The sequence below is a fragment of the Carcharhinus amblyrhynchos genome, chromosome 1 (genome assembly GCF_965287045.1).
Source record: "Carcharhinus amblyrhynchos chromosome 1, sCarAmb.v2.hapA, whole genome shotgun sequence".
NCBI lineage: Eukaryota > Metazoa > Chordata > Chondrichthyes > Carcharhiniformes > Carcharhinidae > Carcharhinus > Carcharhinus amblyrhynchos.
Window position 1 is genome coordinate 7,373,911 of NC_137324.1, and position 8,068 is coordinate 7,381,978.

Here is an 8,068-nt window from a genome sequence, read left to right on the forward strand (position 1 = left end):
CAACTAGACCATTTGTTTGTGAAGAGTGGGAGTTCCTCCAATGAGGGACAGAAGTCCCACTCTCTGTTCTGCAGGACTTCCACAGTGCAAACTGCACTCCAGCTGCGTCACGGCCAGTTACTCTAACGGTGGGGCGGGATTGGGGGAGGGGATGTGTGGGAATCCAGTTATTTTTCACTAACAGAGGGGTGCCGTAGAGTCATCAAGTCATTGAGTTTTATAATGAGGAAAGCCCATTATACCCATATGTCCAGTTCTAGGCACCGCACTTTAGGAAGGATGTCAATACCTTGAGAGGGTACAGAACGGGTTAACTAAAATGGCAGCAAGGTTGAGGGATGTTATGGGGAGCCTGTGACGTTGTCACTGGACAAATAATCCAGGGACCTTGGCTACTCCTCTGGTCGATCTAAGTTCGAATCCCACCATAGCAGACAGTGGAATTTGAATTCAATAAAAAGGAACCTGGTATTAAAAGTGAAAGGAGACTGGGTACAGACGCACCATACAAGGCATCCTTTCTAGTTGTATGAGTGGGTTGGAGATGGGAGGATATAGGAGATTGTTTTAAATAAGGCTCATTAGCACTGGGGCGTCCCTGGTAATGTATAAGGATGTGGAATGATACTAATGTTTTTCTCTTTTAATTCCCAGGTTTTAAGTCGGTCCGCCTTGTTGTCCAACGAGGCACATACACGCGATGGGTCGTACTGGGGCTGCTCTTGAATGTTCGAGATTGGCCTAGTGCTTCATGTCATTAGTGTGTGCCTAAACTGGACCAGATACTGGGCAACATGACAGCTCAGTGACTATCACTGTTAGCTGTGCAGACACATGGATTTGGGCCGGTGTCTGTGGGAGTTTGCGCATTCTCCCCGTGGTTGCATGGGTTTTCTCCGGGTGCTCCGGTTTCCTCCCACACCCCAAAGATGTGCTATTAGGCTGATTGGAGGTAATAAATTGTCTCTAAATTAGTTTCCCTCAATGTGGAATGCCATAAGCATAGATAAGGATCATGGGTGGAGGGGGGACTGGTAATGTCAAAATGGCAGCTCGGGCTCGTTGGGCCGAAGGGCCTGTTTCCCGGGCTGTTTTTGTTCTTTGTTCTTTGTTTTTGTTCTTTGTATCACAGCTTGGTATGGGCTCCTGCTCTGACCAAGACCATAAGAAACTACAAGGGTCCTGAAAGAAACCCTGTCCATCACGCAAACCAGCCTCCCATCCATTGGCTCTGTCTACACTTCCCGCTAGCTCGGAAAAGCAGCCAGCACAATCAAGGACACCACGCACCCCGGACATTCTCTCTTCCACCTTCTTCCTTCGGGAAAAAAGATACAGAAGCCTGAGGTCACGTTCCAACCGACTCAAGAACAGCTTCTTCCCTGCTGCTGTCAGACTTTCGAATGGACCTACCTCACATTAAGCTGATCTTTCTCTACGCCCTAGCTATGGCTGTAACACTACAATCTGCACTCTCTCCTTTCCTTCTCTCCCATGTACTCTATGAACGGTATGTTTTGTCTATATAGCGTGCAAGAAACAATACTTTTCACTGTATGTTAATACATGTGACAATAATAAAACAAATCAAATCAAACCTTTCCTAGCCTGTGGGATCTTGATTAGCTGAGGGAGTGGGCTGACAAATGGCAAATGGAGTTTAATACAGATAAATGTGAAGTTTTGCACTTTGGAAAGTCAAATCGAGATAGGACTTCCATGGCGAATGGTCGGATCTTGGGGAGTATTGTGGAGCAGAGGGACCCTGGAGTTCAGATGCAAGGTTCTCTAAAGGTGGATTCAAGGGTAGATAGGGCAGTGAAGAAGGCTTTTGATGTGCTGACCTTCATCGGTCAGGGCAGTGAGTATGGAAGTTGGGAAGTTATGTTGCAGTTGTCTGGGACATTGGTGAGGCCGCACCTGGAGTACTGTGTTCAGTTTTAGTCACCTTGCTATAGCGAAGGTATTACTTAACTGGAGAGAGTGCAGGAGAGATTTACAAGGATGTTGCCAGGACTCAGGGGACTGAGTTACAGGGAGAGATTGGACAGGCTAGGACTTTTCTCTTTGGAGTGTAGGAGACTGAAGGGTGATCTTATAGAGGTGTACAAGATCGTGGGAGGCATGGATCAGGTGAATAAACCCTATCCTTTTCCCAGGGCTAGAGAATCAAGAATTAGAAGGCATAGGTTTAAGTTAAGCTAAGGAGATTTTCACAGTAACTCAGTGTTAACGTAAACCTACTTGTGACTAATAAATAAATAAACTTTAAGAGGGGAGAGAATTAATGGGGACCCGAGGGGCAACTATGTTACAGAGGGTGGTACGTGTGTGGAATGAGCTGCCTGAGGAAGTGGGTGAGGCATTGACAACATTTAAAAGGCATTTGGACAGAAAAGGTTTAGCGGGATATGGGTCAGATGCAGGCAAATGGGGTTAGCTTAGATGGGCATTTTGGTCGACATTCTAGGACTGTATGACTAGTTTCCCCAGGAACTTTTCCATCCTTATGGGATGACGGAGTTGCCCTCAGTGTGCTATCTCATCCTCAGTTGGGCCCCTCTGTCAGCGCAGCACTCCCTCGGTTCATCGCGAGCGCAGCCCAACCCTCTGGCACGGGACTTGAACCCATGACCTTCTGACACCATACGCCATGACGTGTTGGCCATTGAGCCACAAGCCAGGACAGTGTGCTAAACGCACTTGAGCCAGCAGGAAATGAGGTCAAGCCATTTCAGGATTTATTTACATTTCCTTCTGAACATCTCGGCTCGAAGTTTTTCTGGAATCTCTTGCCTACACCACATCCTTCCTCACAACCCACACTGAGGAAGCACTGCTCATGGGAAAGGCAGGAACTATTTGAATGGGAAGTGAATGACTCATCTTTCTAGACCCTGGGTCTATTCCAGTTCAAGCTCGTAGCTTCCCTTTTCCTTCTCCCTCTCTGTCTCTCTCTCTCTCTCTCTCCAGTTTGACTGTTATGGATTGGATTGATATTCCAAATCTCAATCCCCTCAAGATGAGACGCTCACAATAAAATCTTTTTCTTCCTCGTAATGTGTGCCTCATTGACTTTTTATCCATAGTTGCCCATGACGGTAGTGGTGAGCTGCATTCTTCAACCAATTCCAGTCAACTGAGTGTCTTCCTGAGCCACTTCAGAGTGTGCTGCCTTGCTGTAGGGCTGGAGTCACACATAGGCCCACGCTGAGTACGTGGTGGTAAGTATAGGACGGATGTCAGAGGTAGGTTCTTTACTCAGAGGGTAGTAAGGGCGTGGAATGCCCTGCCTGCAGCAGTTGTGGACTCGCCAACTTTAAGGGCGTTCAAATGGTCAGTGGATAGGCATATGGATAACATTGGAATAGTTTAGGTTAGAGGGTCATTAGATTGAACATAAGAACATAAGAAATAGGAGCAGGAGTAGGCCATCTAGCCCTTCGAGCCTGCCCCACCATTCAACAAGATCATGGCTGATCTGACATGGCTCAGTTCCACATTCCCACCCTCTCCCCATAACCCTTAATCCCCTCGCCTATCAAAAACCTATCTACCCGCTTCTTAAATATATTTAGCGAGGTAGCCTCCACCACTTCAACGGGCAGAGAATTCCAGAGATTCACCACCCTTTGAGTGAAGAAGTTCCTCCTCAACTCCGTTCTAAACCGCCCCCCCTTTATCTTGAGGCTGTGCCCTCTAGTCCTACTGTCCTTTCTGAGCGGGAAGAGCCTCTTCCACCTCTATCCTATCCATCCCATTCATCATCTTATACGTCTCAATGAGATCTCCCCTCATTCTGCTGAACTCTAACGAGTACAAGCCTAGTTTATTCAGCCTCTCCTCATAGCTCAACCCCCTCAACTCCGGTATCAGCCTAGTGAACCTCCTCTGCACTCCCTCCAAGGCCAAAATATCCTTGTGTAAGTGCGGCGCCCAAAACTGCACACAGTACTCCAGCTGTGGCCTCACCAGTGCCCTGTACAGTTGCAGCAAGACCTCCCTGCTTTTATATTCAATCCCCCTCGCTATGAAGGCCAGCATCCCATTCGCCTTCCTGACCACCTGCTGCACCTGCAGGCTGGGTTTTTGCGACTCATGCACAAGGACCCCGAGGTCCCTCTGCACCGTCGCCTGCTGCAGTTTTTCGCCCCGTAAGTAATAGTCCTTCCTACCATTATTCCTACCAAAGTGGACCACCTCACATTTGCCAACATTAAATTCCATTTGCCAGTTCCTGGCCCATTCGCCCAGCCTATCTAGATCCTTCTGCAGACTCTCCCCACCCTCCGCACAATTTGCCGTTCCACCAATTTTGGTGTCATCAGCAAATTTCGACACCCTACACTCGGTTCCCTCCTCCAGATCATCTATATAAATGGTAAATAGCTGAGGCCCCAGCACCGACCCCTGGGGCACTCCACTAGTCACCAACCGCCAATCCGAATAGCACCCATTGACCCCCACTCTCTGCCTCCTATTTGACAACCAATCCTCTATCCACACTAACACCCTACCCCCAACTCCATGCCCCCTGACCTGGTTAACCCCCTAAATTGGTTCCACTGGTCCGCGCAACATCGAGGGCCGAAGGGCCTGTACTGTGCTGTAATGTTCGGTGTTTTATGTTGGCAGATTCCCTTCCCAGAAAGACATGAGTGAACCGGCTGAGGGGTTTTTGCCACATCTGACTGAGACAGCATTTTATTGTTTAGATCGACATTTTTCTGGGAATTCAATTTTTCCAAACGCCACAGTGGGATTTGGACTCACTGAGTTATTAGCTTAGTAGCGAGGTCACTCAGTACAACACTGAGATCACTCAACAGGAACGGGGAGTGGTGTCACACCCAGACCACAGTAAGCTCAGGCTGTAGCTTCTCTTCCTGACAGCAACCAGTTGGATTTTCTTACAGCAGCTTCCCTGATTATTCCCTGGTCCCAATCCCAATGTATCACAAGATTAATTGAAACCACTTTTGCAAACTTCCATGGTGGGATTTGAACTCTTGATCTCTATGGTGAGTAGCTCACACTACATAAAACCACTGAGCTAAAGGAACATCATTATTTAGTGCACTCTAGTTGGCTCCAGTTGAGGGACAATTCCTCACCAGGGGGGTCACTGTTAGAACACGTGACCTTTCCACAGCGGCACAGCAGTTAGCATTGCGCCAGAGATCCAGGTTCGATTCCCGACTTGGGTCACTGTCTGTGCGGAGTCTGCACCTCCTCCCCGTGCCTGCGTGGGTTTCATCCCGTTTCCTCCCAAAGTCCAAAAAGACACGCTGATTAGGGTGCATTGGCTAAATCCTCCCTCAGTGCAACTGTACAGGGTACTGGTGAGGCCGCAGCTGGAGTACTGTGTGCAGTTTTGTTCACTGCACTTGTGCAAGGATATATTGGCCTTGGAGGGAGTGCAGAGGAGGTTCACTAGGCTGATACCGGAGATGAGGGGGTTGGACTATGAGGAGAGATTGAATAGACTGGGTCTGTACTCGTTGGAGTTTAGAAGGATGAGGGGGGATCTTTTAGAGACTTACAAGACAATGAAAGGGATGGATAGGGTAGAGGTAGAGAGATTCTTCCCACTTAGAAAAGATAGCAGGACTAGAGGGCACAGCCTCAAGATAAGGGGGGGCAGTTTAGATCGGAGTTGAGGAGGAACTTCTTCACTCAAAGGGTGGTGAATCTCTGGAATTCTCTGCCCGTTGAAGTGATGGAGGCTGCCTCGCTGAATATGTTTAAGTCACGGGTAGATAGGTTTTTGATAGACAAGGGAATTAAGGGTTATGGGGAGAAAGCGGGAAAGTGGAACTGATCCACTTCAGATCAGCCATGATCTTATTGAATGGCGGGGCAGGCTCGAAGGGCTAGATGGCCTACTCCTGCTCCTATTCCTTACGTTCGGTGTATCCAGAGTGTGGCGACCAGGGGATTTTCACAGTAACTTCATTGCAGTGTTAATGTAAGACTACTTGTCACACCAGTAAATAAACCAAACTAAGCAACGGACGGCACATTCAACCATGACACACGCCTTCTTTACATGGGGAGTTCTTTAGAGCAGAGAAGGCTGAGGGGGGACCCGAATGAGGTGTACAAAGCTGTGAGGGACATAGTAGAGAGTCAATAACCAGGGATTTCAGCGAAGGGGCTGGATATTTAGAGGGGAGTTGAGGATAAACCTTTACAGCCAGAGGGTGATGGGAAGCTGGAACTCACTACCTGAAAGGGTGGGAGAGGCAGGAACCCTCACAAAATTTAAGAAGCATTTAGATGAACACTTGAAACACCACAGCATACAAGGCTACGGACCAAATTCCGGAATCTTTCTCTTTCTGTGCTGTAAAACTCTATGGGAATTTTCCAGACCCGCCAATCACCGTGCAAGCTCAGCTGACCTCAGGCGGGAATTTCCATTCTTGGGGGCGAGCGCAGCCAAAAAAGACCCCGCCCTGAGACTTGGTGGCTCTGTGACACCCTTCTGTCATTGAAAAATAGTGGAAAGGATTCCACGCGTAGACGCTTGATGGCCAGCACAGACGTGATGGGCCGAAGGGCCACTTGCTGCGCTCTTAAACTCGGTGACTCTATGACGGAGGTGTCAGCTCAAACCCTGTCCTTGGGTCCTGAACACACACTATCTGCCCAGCGGTAAACTGCTGTGTGTCGCTTTCCATTCAGAAATACAGCCAAATCTTTCAGAATGGACATTAAAACCTGTCTCCCCCATTCCACCCCCACCACCGACGTGCAAAATCCCATGTGGTAATATTTGCCCTTCCACCAACAACTTAGAGTCATAGAGGTTTACAGCATGGAATCAGGCCCTTCAGCTTAACTTGTCCATGACACCCAGTTTTACCATTAAACTAGCCCCAATTGCCCATCTATGCCCCATATCCCTCTATACCCATCTTACCCATATAACTGTCGAAATGCTTCTTAAATGACAAAATTGTACCCACCTCTACTACTTCCTCCAGGCACTCACCGCCCTCTGTGTGAAAAAGTTGCCCCTCTGGACAGTTTTATCTCTCTTCTCTCACCTTAAACCTATGCCCTCTAGTTATAGACTCCCCTAACTTTGGGAAAAGATATTGACTATCTAGCTGGTCTGTGCCTCTCACTATTTTGTAGACCTCTATAAGATGACCCCGAAGCTCCTACATTCCAGAGAAAAAAGTCCCAGCCTATCTGGCCCCTCCATGTAACTCAAACCATCAAAAGTCCCGGTAGCATCCTAGTAAATCACTGGAAACAAATGATCTGACTGTGATTATATTGCTCTTTGTGGGAGCTTGCTGTGCACACATTAATTGCATCATTTCTCACATTGCGGTGAATACAATTCGGAGGTATTCCATTGGCTGCAATGCACTTTGGACAGTGTGATGACTTCAGCCAGGCGAATGAGGTTGGTGAGCTGGAGTATGAACTATCTGATGAGTCCTACACAAGGCGAGGTGGCTGAGTGGTTAAGGCAATGGACTGGTAATCCATTTTGCTTTGCATGCATGGGTTCAAATCCCATTTTGGGCTGTTTCCCCCCCCCCCGCTCCTTTTGGGGAACTGCCCCTTTAAATTTGTCCCTAGGTTAATTTGAGTTTGTTTATTTGTTTGGTATGCAACCTGATGAGTCCTAACTGATGGTTGAATCAGGGAGTCTCACGCTCCCTATTTAAAGCAGGTGTGTCAGAGTCTCAGCCTGCATTCAGCAGGGAGCAACAGGAGAGCTGGCTGTGTCCAGATGTATGGTGTAAATAAAGTAACTTGGGGACAGGACTTTCACCTCTGTAGAGTTATTACAGGCAGTCCCGAGGTGGTGAAGGCAACTCTACTTCATAGAATCATAGAACCCTACAGGGAAGAAAGAGGCCCTTCGGCCCATCAAGTCTGCACTGAACACAATCCCACCCTGGTCCTACCCCCATATCCCTACATATAATACTCACTAATCCCTCTAACCTACATATCCCTATACACTAAGGGGCAATTTCAGCATGGTCAAGCAACCTAACCTGCACATCTGTGGAGGAAACCCATGCAGACTCGAGGAGAATGT

General features: G+C 48.1%; 1 non-coding gene across 1 annotated transcript; it reads left to right on the top strand.

Moving 5' to 3' along the window:
- The first annotated feature begins 7,463 nt into the window (after positions 1-7,463).
- On the top strand, positions 7,464-7,545 carry trnat-ggu (transfer RNA threonine (anticodon GGU)). The gene has a single exon. It is a non-coding gene; the product is annotated as a tRNA-Thr (tRNA).
- The last annotated feature ends 523 nt before the right edge of the window (positions 7,546-8,068 follow it).